Here is a 17,705-nt window from a genome sequence, read left to right on the forward strand (position 1 = left end):
ACATCTTCTCTGATTTCAGCAGCTAAGAAGGTACACAGGGTTGGCATTTGAATAGGAAGCCACTAGAGACCTTCTTGAGAGAGCCACAACTGCCAGCCTCAGCTGACAATACTGGACTTAAACAGACCTCCAAGAGTCTGACTGATTTTAATGCAGCTTCCTATTTTCCTACAGAGAAGGCCTGAGGTCTAATCCCTGGCATTTCCAGGAACAGCCAAGCAAAGAGTCTGGCCAAAACTTGGAGAAAACAAATCAGAGAGGTCAACAAAGGAGTCAGGAACCCCTGAGGCAGCACAGTGGCCATTTCCTAGGTTCCAGAGACCCAAAAGCAGTCATTACTGGGCAGCTTCTGGTGGCCATTAGGATTTTGGTATTTATACATATGAGTGAGATTACATGAGAGTTTACACAAAGGGCTTATACAGACAGGCCAAAATAAAGCTGCTTTGGGTCACTTTGGCGGTATGCTGTTTAAATTATTCATGTGTTCTAAGAGACCGGAAGCCGCGCCAAAGCCACACTGCAGTCCTTAGGACTGGAGCGTGGCATTGGCACAGCTTTTGGACTCTTAGGACCCATGCATCATTGAAACAGCATCCCTCCAAAGTGACCTGAAGCAGCTTTATTTTGGCCTGTCTGTAGGGGACCAAAGAGACAGCTGGAGATCTCTATGATTTTCATGAGGCATTGGCCCCATACATGGTTCTTGGCCATGAAGGCACTTCAGTTTTTCCCTCCAATCGATACAGAGACCAAGTTGCCTGGATGCCTTGCAGCAATCAACTGCAGATCCATCAGGGCCCTGGAGTCTTGTTTTTCTTTCTTTTCCAGCTCCATCAGGGCTAGCCTGGAAGAAGGAAGAGCCCTCCCTCCAATCCATCTGCCTTGGTCCAGGCCTCAGAGGGAGAGAAGAACCACTGGACCTCATCCCCTTTCCCTCCACCATTCCCTTCTCCTTTTGTTTCGTGTCTTTTAGATTGTAAGCCTGAGGGCAGGGAACTGTCTGATTAAAAATAATAATTGTAAGCCGCCCTGAGAGCCATTAGGGCTGAAGGGAGGGGTATCAATACCTAAATAAATACATTTTTCTTCATATCTTTCCCCCCTAATTTTCTGTTCTGTTTTTCCATTTCAACTTTACAGGTTGGTTATTTGCTTTGTTTCTCTTCAGATTCCCAGAGGGGCTTTTTGAGTGGTGTGTGTGTGTGTGTGTGTGTGTGCGCACGCATATATATTGAAGGCATACACACACACACACACACATGCCTTCAAGTCACCTGCCGACTTCCTAGGGTTTTCTTAGGCAAGGAATGGGTACAGATGGCTTTGCCAGTTCCTGCCTCTGAAATATTACCTACAGCCCACCTGGTATTCATACTAACCAGGCCTGATGCTGTTTAGCTTCCAAGATCAGACAGGTTGTGCTGGTACAAGACAGTATAAAGTATGCTTCCTTACCATGCAAAAGAGGGACTTCACTGTGGTGTTTTAACACCAGAACCAGCAATTCATATTGGGAACTAATATGAGACACCTTCCAAAGAAAGGTACCATTTGTTCGATATCAAAACCTTCCAGACATCTTATAGGGTCAGCTCTGTCATAAAGGCATGTAAGAGTGGACCAGATATTATAATACTATTTCTTATCTGGATCTCCCCATGGATCAAGTGGGGAACAACAACATACTGATATATAATACACATCAGTTACAAAGACACAGATATGGACTACCCTTTATTCCACCTGCTTTAGTCTGGGATTTAATGTTTTCTTGAAGCTCTGTGCATAAATTAATTTCAGGTTTGGATTCTGAAAAAGGGTTGGGCAGTCTGTCTTGTGGGAAGCGATGCCTGCTTCTATGACAGTGATTCCCAAACTTTAGTCTTCCAGGTGCTTTGGATTTCAGTTCTCAGAATTCCTGACTGGTGGCCAAATGAGAAGGGACTTCTGGGAGATGATGTTCAATACATCCGGAGGAACAAAGGTTGGGAATCATTGCTCTACAACTGTGCCTCTTGGGATATTTTGATAACTGCAAAATACTGTGAGGGCCACTCCAGCCATAAGGTGGACTGTGAATTTAACTGGTCAAGGCAATCAAAGCAATGCACTCCTTGTGCCCTACTGACTCTTCAATCACACCAGTGCTGGAAGCATTGGACAGCACAGCCTCCACCAACTGAACTGTGTACCCAGCTTCCCTGCAACCAAATCAGTCTTCCCGAGTGAGTCACGTTTCATTATTGACCATATTCAAGACCTCCCCCCCGCCAACAGTCCCATGGCAATGAATGTATGGCAGAATGGGGTTGGACTGGATGGCCTTTGTGGTCTCTTCCAATTCTATGATTCTATGGCCTGTCCCAAGAGGGATCTACCTGCCCCAGGCACTCTGGGAAAGAAGAGACTGGGTGAGAGGGATTAATGGTCTGAGCAAGCTGAACCTTCTTGTGGGTGGTCTGTGGATTGTTCTGGAAGTGAAGCTTGTCAAGTTCAGAGATGGGCCCGTATATCTTAGCTTCATTTATAATGGCTACTCACTGGCAGCCGTGGTGCATCCACTCCTAGCAGTACAGGGCATCCTCAGTTGCCCGTATCATGGAAAGGCAAATGGCTTGTTCCTCTCCCCGACTCAATTCTGCATCTTCTATGGTTATGCTAGAATGGACAGAGTGCATCGCTAAGGCTGCTGCACTCCCCAGTTCCCTGCATTATTCAATGCTTTCAAGAACGGTGGTGATAGGATGGCTTAAGCAACAATGGAAGGAAGGAAGGAAGGATTATAAGAAGAGTCAGAAGGAAGTATTAGGATTTTCTATAATGTGTGAAGAAGACTGGGACTTTTGTAAGGTTATAATCATGTAATAGAAAACAATTAACATGTATATTATGCTACGATATGTGTTTTAGTTTATGTGTTTTATATGTTATAAATAATTTTTTTTAAAAAACCCAAACATAGAAGAGCTTCCCTTCCCCAGTTTTCGGCTTCCATGGGCAAAACTTTGGCCTCGGAGCTCCTAGAACTGCCCACGCCTGTCCTAAGCTTATTAGGAATCCAAGCTGACACCAACAGCAGGCTTTTCTGTCTAACCTTCCTCAGTAGCTTGTTCAGAACGTCACAGCTGCTTCCATTCTCCACACCTACTCAAAACAGCGCCCTTTCAGAGCGAGGACAAGAAACCCAAGAGCTGAGAACGAGAAAACTGCACCTGGAGCCAGGCGCCTAACATTTTTACACTTGTACTTATGAAACAAGAAATATCCTCCCGGACTGAACAGCTTGATGCGAGATCTTAACAGGTGATCAAAGATTGCTTAGGAGTCGGTGAGGCAAACAAGGAGCTTAAACCTCTCCCTGGTCAGCTGCCATTCGGTTAGTCCCGCATGACGTCCAGCCTGAGAATGACCTACTGCTCAGTCTTTGCCAGCAATGAAATGGCCCATTCATCCTCATCCTCCCCCTCCACCAGCCACTCCAGCCAAAGCTTATGACCCAAGACAATGCATCTCATTAGATCGGTGTTGAGCTTTGGCCAACAACCTTTCTAGGTCTAAATGTCACCATTCTCTTGGCTGGAAACATGCTTCCAGGCCTGAAATGTGAAGCTCTCCAGGAGTTTTCAGGAGTGTCTGTTTATCCTAGTTCTATTCACATGGATCTCACTACCCAGAGGATGGAGCCAGAGGCCAGAAGCCCAACTCCGGCCCTGGCTAAAGTGGACCCACTCAACTGATACTAACTTTATCGCTGCAAAAAGGCGACTCAGTGTGTCACAGGCAGTACCTCCATTATTTTGGAGCCCAGAAGCTCCTCTAAAGAACAACCTGCCTGGACATATTATGCAGAGACTGAAGATAGGTCTTAGCAGCAGGGTTGGCTGGTTTAAATCTGGTTGGTTTAAACCAGTGGTCCCCAAACTGTGCTCTTTAAGGGATTTTGGACTTCAGCTCCCAGAATCCCAGATGACTGGCCAACATGGCTGAGGCTTCTGGGAGCTGAAATCCAAAATCTCTTACAGGGCACAGTTTGGGGCCCACTGTCTAACTCACTGACTGGGAGAGTAGCCCACAGCAAGGCTTATGGCCTCAGTGAAGACTAGATGCGGGTCAGAGTTTGAGAAAGCACTGTTACTAACCTCCTATGCTTTACAGCAGTACTTCCCGAGCTCTCTGATCTGGTGGGCTGGCAATTTCCCTCCCAACGTATCAGGGAACAGTACTCTTTTTCCCTACATTATTATTCAATTTGCAGTTTTCAGGAAACTTGCCATGGATTGGTAGCAATGTTTTGTGGACTGGCAATGGTTTCTAGATCGTCAATTTGAGCAGCACTGACCTACAGGATAGTTTTCTGTATATCTGCATTCAAAAGCGGTGTACAATTAAAATCAGCAAGAAAAAGGGCAACTGATAAAATACCCAAAAAGGGACAGCAAGAGAGTGCAACGAAGCAGGATGAGTGCCCAAATCCCAGGGCTTCTTTTGTTTCTTAGAGTCTTAACAGCCTCATGAAGTGGGGCCAAGGCAAGGACTGTCCCCAGGCCTATTGCAAACTTCTCAGTTATTATGGTGAGTTGTGGCATGGAAAATGTACACAGATTCAACCTACACAACGAGGAAATAGAAGTAGTAAAAAAATTCTCATACCTGGGATCAAATATCGATCAGTGGGGACTGCAGTCAAGAAATCATAAGACGACTAAGAATGGGGAGAGCAGCTATGCGAGAACTAGAAAATATCCTAAAATGCACAGACCTACAACTGAGTACAAAAGTTAGAATCATTCAAACCACTGTATTCCCTATTACCATGGATGGATGTGAGAGCTGGACAGTTAGGAAGGAGGATAGGAGGCAAATCAATTCCTTTGAGATGTGGGGCTGGAGAAGAGTGCTGAGGATACTCTGGACAGCCAATAATAAATAAATAATAAATAAATAAATCGTTTATTTATAGCCCGCCTTTCCTTGAGATCAAGGCGGGTTACAGCATCATGGCAACAACAAACGATAAATAAAAACAATACAATATCAACATTAAAACCAAGAATTAACAACCCAGATTAAAAACCGTACAAAATCTAGCCAAAGTGCAGGTGCAAGAGGAGGGGGGGGGAAAGAAGCGTTACAACATCTGGGGGAAAGCTTGTTCAAAGAGAAAGGTTTTAAGTCTCTTCCAAAATTGGTCGAGGGAGGGGGTCGAGAGGAGCTCTTTGGGAAGAGAGTTCCATAACTGCAGGGCTGAGGTTGAAAACAACCTCTGTGCAGTCGCAGAGTGTTTCGAAGGAGGAACCCTCAGAAGTTGCTTCCCGGCTGACCTGAATGTGCGGGGCGGATTATATGGGGAAACGCAGTCCTCCAAGTACCCTGGGCCCAAGCCATTTAGGGCTTTATAGGTTATAACCAACACCTTGTATTGCGCCCGGAAGTGAATAGGCAGCCAATGTAGATCTTGCAGAACAGGTGTTATATGGCTGGACCTGGAACATCCAGTGACCAGTCTGGCTGCCATGATCTGCACCAATTGAAGCTTCCGGGTTTGGTACAAGGGTTGCCCCATGTAGAGCGCGTTACAGAAATCCAATCGAGAGGTTACCAGAGCATGTACCACTGTTTCAAGGTTCCCCCTCCCCCGGGCCCAGGTAGGGTCGCAGCTGGTGTATCAACCAAAGCTGATAACAGGTGCTCCTGACTGTCACATCCACCTGAGATGTAAAGTGGAGCGACGAGTCCAGGAGCACCCCCAGACTGCGAACAGAGTCCTTCAGGGGAAGAGTGACCCCATCTAGAACAGGGGGACAAATCTCCAGACCTGGACCTGGGGATCCTATCACAAATACTTCCGTTTTCTCTGGATTCAGTCTGAGTCTGTTTTCCCTCATCCAGTCCATTACTGACTCCAGACAGGCATCTAGAGGAGAGATGCCATCCCTGGTCACTGCATCAGTCGGAGACACAGAGAAACATATTTGGGTGTCATCAGCGTACTGATAACCCCGCGCCCCGTGTCTCCAGATGATCTCTCCCAGCGGTTTCATGTAAATGTTAAATAGCACGGGGGATAGAATGGCTCCTTGAGGAACACCAGATGTAAGTGCCCTCTTATCGGAGCACACGTCCCCCAGCCTCACTATCTGGAATCGACCCGAGAGGTAGGAATGGAACCACTGGAGCGCAGTGCCCCCGATACCCAACTCCCTCAGGCGTTCCAGAAGGACACCATGGTCAATGGTATCGAAAGCCACTGAGATGTCTAAGAGCACTAACAGGGACATGCTACCCCTGTCCATGCCCAGACAGAGATCATCGACCAAGGTGACCATGGCAGTCTCAACTCCATAGCCCGCCTGGAAGCCAGTTTGAAATGGGTCTAGAAAATCAGTATCATCCAAGACTGATTGAAGCTGAATGGCAACCGCCCTCTCGATCACCTTCCCCAAGAAAGGCAGCAGTGAAATAGGCTGATAATTGTTATAAATCAGGGGGTCTAGGGAGGGCTTTTTTATCAGCGGTTTTACAATGGCCATTTTTAAGCTGGATGGAAAATGCCCTTCCCTAAAAGATGAGTTAATTATGCGGCGCAACATAGTGGTTACAGCCGCGCCCCCCTGAGCCACTAGCCAAGAGGGACAGGGATTGAGAGAGCAGGTTGTCTTCCTAACACTTCTAAAGACAAACAAATGGCGGATCGAGCCAGAAGACTCCCTGGAAGCCAAGATGACCAGATTGAGGCTGTTGTACTTTGGCCACATCATGTACTTGGCACGACTCACTGGAGAAAACAATAATGCTAGGAAAGGTGGAGGGAAGAAGAAAGACAGGAAGGCCACATGCTCAATGGATGAACTCTACAAAGGATATCATGGTGCTGAATTTGTAGGACCCAAGCAAAGCAGTGGAGCACAGGTACTCTTGGAGATGTCTCATCTACAGGGTTGCCATGGGTCAAGACCGACTCGGTGGATAACAACAATAGCAAAGTGGCATGGGAGGGGGGCACCTGATAGGCAAGCCACGTGACTGGTGGCTTTTCAAAGTGGCACTTTGGCTACTCAGATCTCCCTTTGGGCAACCCATGCGGTCTCATCCAGAGTAAGAACCAACTCTTTGTATTCAGATGCCTACGGGCACACCTTCCAGGGTCAGCCACATTGGCCCTGAATGCTGGACTGCCAGGTAAATTGTAAGCTGGCAGCAGTTTTAGGAGCAGATGGTCAAACACAGCTGGAGTACAAGCCTTGGAAAAGGAATAGCCAGCAAATAAAACGGAAACATACTCCAGCTCTGAGAAGCACCTCATTATTGCTACCGCCTTCCAAAAGAGCTCCAGCTCCCCTCAATGCGATGTGAGGTTTCTGGTAGAAGAGGCGTCCTTTGATTTTCAAGGGCACAAACAAACAAAAAAGCACTCAGCTGGAGGTTCAAAACACCCCTCTCCAGCAAAGCTTTCCACAAAATCTCCACCACAGAGAAGAGCACAACTCCAGCTGGGAAGGATGGGGAAGGTTTCTGTGTAAGGCAGAGACCAGCGTAACACAAGCGTGGATGGCTTGAAAGCGGGAAAGAGAGCTGACCTTAGCCCAAGCTATTTACTAACGACCGACCGACCATCGTTAAAACTGGACCCGCAACTTCATCTCCATACACAAAGGATTTGTAATTTGAACTGACATCCTCACATACCAATTCATTTATATGTATGTCCCTGGCTTCCATTCCACCAAATACATCTGAGAAAGTAGACTGAAGTCTAGGAAAGCTCATGCTGCCAATTTCTTTCTTTCAGTTAGTCTCAAAGGTGCTACAAGATCTCTCTACGTACTAATTATATATATGTATTTTATTAAAATGTGTATATCCCACCCTACAGCCAAATATCTTGGGGCAGCATACAATAAAATCAACTTAAATAACAGGAAGCATGCAGTGTGGCGTGGTGCTTTGAGTGTTGGATTACGACTCTGGAGGCTAGGATTCGATTCCCAGTTCAACCATGTAAACCTCACTGGGGGACCTTGGGCAAGTCACATACTCTCAGCCTCATGTGAAGGCAATGGACAACCTCCTCTGAACAAATCTTGCCAAGAAAACCCTATGAGAGGTTCGCCTTAGGGTTGCCACAGTTTGAAAACAACTTGAAGACACACACACAACAACAACAACAACAAAGCATGCATTAAATCACTCATCAATTAAAAGCCAGATAACAGGTTATGACAACTGAAAACAGTGCAAGTATGGCACGTGCGCAGCCTGAATGAAACCAAGTAGGCATGAAGGCTTTCCTGAAAAGCTATAGTCTGGCTTTGTGGCAAAATAGTACCAATCAGGCCTCCAAGGGGAGAGCATCACACAACTGGGGTGCCACCACAGAGAAAGCCCTCTCCAATCTCCTTCCACAATCTATTCTCCCTATGGCTGAGACACAGCAGAAGGCCCCTCCAAGACACCTCTGGGGCAGGCATTGAGCAGGGACTTGGATTCAATGCCCCATGAGGCCCCTTTCAACTGTATGGTTCTGTTCTATAGGTTTGATAAACCCACAGATAAATCATATTCTATGGGTCTGATACCCCCCCTTTTTTTTTTCCAGGACTTCAGGCCTAGACCAAACTGCCAGAGAGGAAATGCAGTCACCTTCCAAGTACTCTGCAGCCACACAGTTTTTCCTTCTTCAATGCAGTGTTTAGCAACAGAAAACTGCCTGTGCACATATGATTTTTAAAAAGGTAGCCATTTTTCATTTTAAGCATTATAAATTCTGCACAGATTGTAATCTTTTTGTAAATTTCAGCAGAGGTAATTTGCTGACAGCGCCACATTGCATCATGGCTCCAATATGGGCATTAGAAAGAGGTACTGAGATTATGTTGATCAAAGGGATGTTAGAATCATAGAGTTGGAAGAGCCACAAGGGCCATCCAGTCCAGCCCCATTCTGCTATGCAGGAACTCACAATCAAAGCATCCCTAACAGATGACCATCCAGCCTCTGTTTAAAGACCTCAAAAGAAGGAGTTGGGGGGGGGGTGTTCCACTGTCGAACAGCCCTTACTGTCAGGACGTTCCTCCTAATGTTGAGATGGAATCTCTTTTCTTGGAGCTTGCATCCATTGCTCCATTGTGTCCTATTCTCTGGAGCAGCAGAAAACATGCTTGTTCCCTCTTCAATATGACATCCCTTCAAATATTTAAACCGGGCTATCATATCACCTCTTAACCTTCTTTTCTCCAGTTAGAACATATGCAGCTGCCTAAGTCTTTCCTCAAAGGACATGGTTTCCAGAACTTCCACCATTTTGGTCACCCTCCTTTGGACACACTTCTCAACATCATTTTTAGATTGTGGGGCCCAAAAGGACACAGTATTCTAGGTGAGTCCTGAACAAAGCAAAATAGAGTGGCACTATGACTTCCCTTGACCTAGACATTATAAACTCATCCCCCCCACAGTCACTGGGGTTAGGGGCACAGGACCTCTGTGAATGTGGAAAAACCACAAATAACAAAAACACTAAGTCTTCACCTGAGAGAACATCTCTCTGGGAAACTCTAGGTCCTCCAGTGCAACTCTGAGATCAACATCTGCCAGACACTCACCATAGAATTGCGCTGGAAGAGTTGCAAATGCCTAGTGGAGTGGTCTCTCTAGGAATCTCTAGGTCGTTCAGTGCAACCTTTGGTTAAAGCTGACCACAGAATTGAGCTGGAGGACCTAGATATGCCTAGAGAGAACATATTAATAAAATCCGTGAATAATCAAACCCGCAAATGTGGAAGGATGAGTGTACTTCTATTGATGCAGCCTAGAATCACATTGGCCTTTCTAGCTGCCACATCACACTGTTGACTCACAGTCAACTTATGGTCTACTAGGACTCCTAGGTCCCTTTCACATGTAGTCTCCTTAAGCCAGGTATCCCCCATCCTATATCATTTCAAATGTAATACTTTACATTTCAGCCTGTTGAAGTTCATTTTCTTAGCTTTGACCCAGCTTTCTTATCTATTCAGGCCATTTTGAATTTTGATCCTGTCCTCTGGGGTATTAGCTACTCCTCCCAATTTGGTGTCATCTGCAAATTTGATAAGCATGCCCTCTATTCTTTCATCCAAGTCAATAATCATAGAATCATAGAGTTGGAAGAGACCACTAGGGCCATCCAGTCCAACCCCCTGCCATGCAGGAAATCTATATCAAAGCATCCCTGACAGATGACCATCCAGCCTCTGTTTAAAGACCTCCAAGGAAGGAGACTCTATCACCCTCCGAGGAAAGAGTGCATTCCACTGTCGAACAGCCCTTACTGTCAGGAAGTTCCTCCTAATGTTCAGGTGGAATCTCTTTTCCTGTAGCTTGCATCCATTGTTCCGGGTCCTGTTCTCTGGAGCAGCAGAAAACAAGCTTGCTCCCTCCTCAATGTGACATCCTTTCAAATATAAAGATGTTGAAGAGCCCTGGGCCCAGGACAAAACCCCACTGGACATCCCACTGGTCACTTCTCTCCAGGATGAAGAAGAGGAGCCATTGCTGAGCATCTTTTGTGTTCAGCCAGTCAACCCATTACAAATCCATTTAACAATCATATTGTCTAGCCCACATTTTACCAGCTTGTTTGCGAGAATGTCATGAAGGACCTTGTCAAAGGCCTTACTGAAATCAAGATATGCAATATCCATAGCATTCCCTTGTAGCATCTTTGATAATAACTGAGAGAAAGAAGCTGGTAGCATGAACTTTCGTAGACTTGAGCCTACTTCCTCAGACACATACGTTGAGCATGAGCCAGCAATCTGATGCTGCAGCAAAGAAGGCAAATATTTTAGCCTGCATTAGGAGAACCATAGTTTCCAAGTCAAGGGAAGTCATAGTTCCAGCCTATACTGCCCTGGTCAGGATTCATCTGGAGTACTATGTTCAGTTCTGGGTGCCTCATTTTAAGGATACAGACAAGTTGGAGCAGTTCAGGGAAGGGCAATGAAGAAGATAAGAGGTTTGGCGAACAAAAGGCATGAAGAATGGTTGAAGGAGCTGGATATGTTCAACCTGGCAAAGGGAAGACTGAGGGGTGGAATGACTGCCCCCTTTAAAAACTTCAAGGGTTGCCCCAGAGAGGAGGGGGCAGGCTTGTTCTCTGCTGCCCCAGAGGGTAGGAACAGGTCTAATGCTTTCAAGTTACAGGAGGGCTGATTTGGAAAGAGCATCAGAAGAAACATCTTGATGGCAAGAGCGATTCAATAAGAGGATGAATTCCCTCAAGAGATGGTGGGGTCCTTTGGTCTGCTAGGGATGCTCTACCTGGATTTCTTGCACTGGGTCTGGGGGGCTGGAGTACCCATCCAACTCTATGATTCTATATGTACACTGCATGGGTAAGTGGGAGAACTTGGAAACCGGGTAGTTGGCCCTTTTATTTTTCACAGCAACCTGGTTAGCAGTCAGGAAAAGAGAAAGCAGAATTCCATGACAGATTTAGCCAAATGTTCAGCCCCTTTCACATACTTGGACTATGGTTCTATGATATTTGGGGCACATCTGAATGCCATTGTGTAGGAAAAGAAACGTCTTAAAAATATGTCAACTAGACTAGTATTTGGACTGAAGGCTTTCAAAAAGCAACACAAAAATACACATGCCCTTGAAATGCAAAAGGGGCTTTCCTGCCCACACTTACTTTCAGGAAGCTTTCTGAAGATATGGGGGTGGGGGGAATGGCTGCAGTCACTCTCCAATATGGTTGACTGCCCTTGCCCTTGAGACAGAGAGGTTTAGCCACTACACCGAAACCTGGCAACCGTATCGTGTTTAAGGAATGGCTAGCCTTTGGGCCAAGTATCAGAGTAACTGTGCCTACTTTAGATTACAGCACATTTCAGCCTCTTCCTGACGGTGAGCCAAATGTGTGAAGCAAAAGGGGAAAAAAAATACAATTGTAATAATGAAGATCTACTCCCAAAACAGAAAGACGCTGACTAGAGCTTCCAACAGCTAAAGGCAACGAGAAACATTACAAAATTATTTACATGGAAGATATTTCTGGGCAAGAAATGTGTAAACTGTGCTTGAGGGCGCATGGCAGCCGGGGCATGTTTGGTTGGCTGCCATATATATACCCATTGGGGGTATATACTTACTACACATTCCTAGCACAAAAACATATAGAAGGGACCCCAAGCGCCATACAGTCCTACTCCCTTCTGCCATGCAGGAACTCACAGTCAAAGCATCACGGACAGATAGCCTTCCATCCTCCATTTAAAGACCTCCAAAGGAGGAGACTCCACCAAAATCTCAGAGAAAGTGTCTTCCGCTGTCAAACAGCTCTTACTGTCAGGACGTCCTTCCTAATGTTTAGGTGGAATCACTTTTCTTGGAGCTTGCATCCATTGCTCTGGGTCCTATTCTCTGGAGTAGCAGAAAACAAGCTCGCTCTATCCTCAATATGACACTCTTTCAAATATTTAAACAAAGCTATCCTATCGCCTCTTAACCTTCTCTTCTCCAGGCTAAACATATCCAGATCCCCAAGTCTCTCCTCATAGGGCTTCACGGTTTCCAGGCTCTTCACCATTTTGGTCGCCCTCCTCGGGAGACTCTCCCACTTGTCAACATCCTTTTTGAATTGTGGTGCCCAGATCTGGACACAGCTTTCCGGGTAACAGAGTGGCACTATTACTTCTTTGATCTAGACACTATAGCTTTATTGATGCAGCTTAGAATCACACTGACCTTTTTAGCCATGGCATCAGACTGTTGACTCATGTTCACCTTGTGGTCTACTAAGACTCCTAGATCCCTTTCACATGATCTGTTGTCAAGTCAGGTGCCACTCAGCCTATATATTTGCATTTTATTTTTTCTGATCAAGGGTAGTATCCTATAGTTCTCCCTGTTGAAGTTCATTTTGTTAGTTTTGGCCCAGCTTTTTAATCTGTTAAGGTGATTTTGAATTATGATCCTGTCCTTTGGGGTATTAGCTACCCTCCACCTCTGCTGTCACTTGCAAATGTGACAAGCATGCCTTTGATCCCTCATTTAAGTGTTTCATAAACATGTTGAACAACATCAGACCCAGGACAGAAACCTGAGGCACCCCAACAGTCACTTCTCTCCAGGTTGAAGAGAAAACGTTGGTGAGCGCTCTCTGCATTTGGTCAACCAATGAACTACAAATTTACCTAACTGTAGCACTGTCTAGCCCAAAGTTCCCCAGCTTGCTCACAAGTATATTATGGGTGACCTTGTCAAAAGCTTTACAGAATTTAAGATATACCGCACGTATACAATATGCATAAAAACAGAGGAAATGGCAAATATACAAGTACTGTACGACTTATACATGATTTCTATGTTACGGTGAAAGCAAAATGTAAGCACTGCTGTGTATGCAACACCTTTTCCTCTGCCTTCTGGCATCTGATCCCTTGTCCCTTGACTTCCTCCTCTTTCAAGCTTCTCCTTGTCTTCAGGCTGCTCCTGTGTGAGAATAATTATCCTACCCAATAACTTTTCCTCTTCAAGAAGTATCTGTGCTGCAAACTTTTTCAACTCCAGAATAAACTGGACTGTTTAGTTGCCCAAACAAGTGAGCCTTCCTGGAAACACATCACAGTGATCAGAGCCTTCACCAACACGAACACAAAACAACATACCTTTTGACCCCCCTACCACCATCAGACCTCCTCCCCAATAGAAATTCTGGATACAGTTTGAAGAACCACTTACTTTTGAACATACCCTATAAGGAGCAACTTAGGGAACTGTGTATGTTTGCCTGGGGAAGAGAAAGTTAAAAGAGAACATGATAGCCACATTTAAACATTGGAAAGGGTGCCACATTGACGTTGTTTTCTGTGCTCCAGAGACCAGGAGACAGAGCAATGGATGCAAACTACCAAAAGAGAGATTACACCTGAACATTAGGAAGAACTTCCTAACAGTAAGAGCGGTTCAGCAGTGGAAGACACTGCTGCCTTGGAGGGTGCAGGAGACTTCCTCTTTCAGGGGTTTTAAGGGGAGGCTGGAGAGTCCTTTATCACAGGGAGGGCTTTGATGGTGTTTTCCTGCATGACAGAAAAGGGTTGTACTGGATGGCCTTAGGCGTCTCTACCAATTCTTGGCTACCATGAATCACTGAGCTACCAAACACAGGTATAACTCTTCACATTTGTAAACTTCTAGAAAGAGGCTTTTCAAATGTATCTGTGTACTTATGCACCATGCAGCGCTCACATGTTCACTCCTCGATTAAAAATAAGAACCAGGTGCAAAGTCACAATACGGCAGTCCCATTTCAGGCTTTCAAGGTACTCACCAGCACTTGGACTTGGGCAATGCACTGGCAACCCTTCCAGTTGGCACAGGACCCCACTAATTCTGACCAGTTACGAATTTCCTTGAGAATCCAAAAGAAAAACTATTGGAAAAAGAGGGCAGGGCTTGCGCCCATCTTTCAATGGGGCACAGAGATGCTTGGGTTGCCTCTAAAGCTCTGAATCAGTCCCTCTCATTCCTCAGGGTTGGGACAGTGGCCAGTGAAAGTTCTGGCTGGCTACTCAGGAAAGGCTTAAGCAGTCCAGCTCTCCAAGCTACTCTGATGCACTCAAAACCACAGATTCCCCCTTGGAGACATGACCCAGGATGGTTGTCTGCATCCCTGAGCCTCTCTTTAGCTGCCTTTCCCAAAGGCAGAAGGAGCCAGAAGAGGCTGGCTGTGCACAGTGCTGTTCGTTGGCGACTGGTGCTGATTCACCCAGGTAACGGACCAGGGAACCGGGCAGGGACTGAGTTTGGGTTTGAACTCTGCAGCCTAACCTGTGGGCGACTGGTTTTCTTTGCACAGCACAGAAAACCAGGCACTTTAGGGATAACACAGAGGGTCTTTGTAGCAAAGGAAGCCCTTCTGCCCTCATCCCCTTCCCAACCAAAGAGGGCCTTCATGGGGCTCGGCCACAGAGGAAAGGCAACCCACCTGGCTCTCATGGCCCCACATCTGTTCCGTGCCCCCTGCATAGAGAACTTGCAGCATGGGTGGCCCTGTAGGAACACAGACTCCTAGAGTAGGAAGAGACTGCAAGGGCCCTGATCCAGTCCAACCCCATTCTGCCATGCAGGAACTCTCAATCAAAGCACCCCCAAGAGATTGACTGTCCAGCCTCCAAAGAAGGAGACTCCACCACTCTCTGAGGAAGGAGTGTGTTCCATTGCTGAACAGCTCAGAGAGAGGAGCCTCTGCGTGGCTTAGTTGACTACTCCCAGGACCTAGTGTTCTGCTGGTTGCCCCGACTTCTGCTTCAGCCCTCAGCCTGAGGAGGCCCTGCTGCCTCTCCTTGGCCTCACAGACCGGGAAAGCTGCCAGGGAGCAAGAGGCAGAGGCTGGTGAGCATTGGCCAGACCCCCCCCCCTCCCCACAGTCAGTGCAACACATGGGCCCTTGCAGGCTTTGCAACAGGAGCGCCAGCACAGAGTGCAACTGTCAGGCCAAGAGGCTCCTGGCAGCCTAACCTTTGGGGGGTGGGCTGAGGGTGACTCAAGCAGCTCCCCTGTCCTTGGGGTCTGGTGTCTTGACAGGGACAAAGTCCATGGCCTTCAGCACTGGCAGGAGGAGCCAGAGGAGGAGGCCAGCTGCCCCCTGGATGCTCCTTGGGGACTCTGCAAAGACCCCTCAGCAGCTGCCAGAAGCCCCTTTGGTGGCATACTGACTCGACCTTACCTACCTGCCTCCTTCACCTTACCTACCTGACCTGACCTAACCACCCACCTCCCTTACCTACCTGAATACTTTACCTTCCTGCCTACCCTACCTTAGCAACCCACCGACCTAAGCTTCCTGCTTACCTGATGTTATCTTACCTCCTGCCTACTTTACCTTACCTTACCTAACCAACCGAACCTCCTACCCCACTTCATCCTGCCTCACCCACCTACCTACCTACCTTACCTGACCAATCTACCTCTTAGCTATCTGATCTTACTAAACCTACCCACCTGCTCTACCTTCTCTTGCTGCCTACCTTAACTAACCAATCTCCCTCACCTCCCTACCTCTCTGCCTTACCTTACCAACCCAGCTATCTAAGCTACTTACTCAGCCTTACTTTACCTTCCGACCTGACCTAACCAACCTCCAAAACCTACCTCCATAGCCTGCCTGCCTGACCTGACCAACCCCCTAAACCTATCCATCTGCCTTGCCTTACCCAACCAACCCAGCTCCCTAACCTACCCGACCTTGCCATACCTCCCTGCCTACTTTACCTCACCTGCCTGCCTTCCCTTCGCCATCTCCGTTACCTTGCCGAAACCGCCTGCCTTCCCTTCCCTCCCTGCCTTATCCACCGATACCTTCCTTCCTTGCTTGCTGCCTTCCTGCCCTGCTCCCTCGCAGGGCTGTTGTGCCCAGCCTGCCCATCCCCATCCCGGCCTTCGCCCCTTCCCCACACCCTCCTCCTCCCCTTCCCACTTACTTCCTCCTCCTCCTCCTCCTCGGCCGGTCCTTCCTCCGGAGCGGGGCAAGCGCGAGGCCCAGCCCGGCCCCCGGCGCCGCTGGAGGCTCTTCTCCTCGCCGCCTCTCGCTCCCCTCAGGACGAGGCTCCTCCGCTCGCTCCCTCGCACCGCCCGCCAATCCAACCGGCCCACGCTCCGAAAGGCCCGCCTCGCCCTCGGCCGCCGACCAATCCGAAGCACAGCCTGAGAAGCGTTAGGCCAATGGGAACATTGGAAAGGAAAGGGGAGGAGCATAACGCGACCAATCGGAAGGGCCATCTCAGTCTCCTCCTCGAAAGAGCGTCGCCCAGAGAGAGGAGGGCGCTCAGCCTCCAAAAGCCACGCCCTCTTATCCTAGCCAATCCGAGGAGGGGAAGGGGAAAGGGGCGGTGATCCCCAGTACGCTTTTTCTCTGTGTCTCCAAACCTCTCAAGGGCGAGCGGGAACGCATGCGCACTAGAACCTTGGCATCCGCCTCCCCGCCCTACGCTTTTTGGGCATGCGCGCTTCAGTTGTGGAGAGCGCGCATGCGCAGTGACGCTTCCGATCCGTTGCCGTGGCGACGGGAATCATAGAATCATAGAGTTGGAAGAGACCACTAGGGCCCTGATCCAGTCCAACCCCCTTCTTCTGCCATGCAGGAAATCCAAATCAAAGCATCCCTGACAGATGGCCATCCAGCCTCTGCTTAAAGACCTCCAAGGAAGGAGACTCTATCACCCTCCGAGGAAGGAGTGCATTCCATTGTCGAACAGCCCTTACTCTCAGGAAGTTCCTCCTAATGTTCAGGTGGAATCTCTTTTCCTGCAGCTTGCATCCATTGTTCCGGGTCCTGTTCTCTGGAGCAGCAGAAAACAAGCTTGCTCCCTCTTCAATATGACATCCCTTCAAATATTTAAACAGGGCTATCATATCACCTCTTAACCTTCTCTTCTCCAGGCTAAACATCCCCAGATCCCTAAGTCCTTCCTCATAGGGCTCCATGGTTTCCAAACCTTTCACCATTTTTGTCGCCCTCCTTTGGACACATGGCTCCAGTTTCTCAATGTCCTTTCTGAATTGTGGCGCCCAGAACTGGACACAATATTCCAGGTGGGGCCTGACCAGAGCAGAATAGACTGGCACTATGACTTCCCTTGATCTAGACACTATACTTCTATTGATGCAGCCTAAAATTGCATTGGCCTTTTTAGCTGCCGCATCACACTGTTCAC

The 17,705-nt window shown here is 47.6% G+C and overlaps 1 protein-coding gene across 1 annotated transcript in view; it reads right to left on the bottom strand.

Annotated features, from left to right (window-relative positions):
- LOC121919786 (dystrobrevin beta-like) overlaps positions 1–16,603 on the bottom strand; it is a 206,651-nt gene extending 190,048 nt beyond the window's left edge. Inside the window, 1 exon segment of the mRNA XM_042446691.1 lies at positions 16,469–16,603. The gene's annotated coding sequence lies outside the window, so the exon portion shown is untranslated.
- Positions 16,604–17,705: the final 1,102 nt, after the last annotated feature.

Source organism: Sceloporus undulatus, chromosome 1 (genome assembly GCF_019175285.1).
Source record: "Sceloporus undulatus isolate JIND9_A2432 ecotype Alabama chromosome 1, SceUnd_v1.1, whole genome shotgun sequence".
Taxonomy (NCBI): Eukaryota; Metazoa; Chordata; class Lepidosauria; order Squamata; family Phrynosomatidae; genus Sceloporus; species Sceloporus undulatus.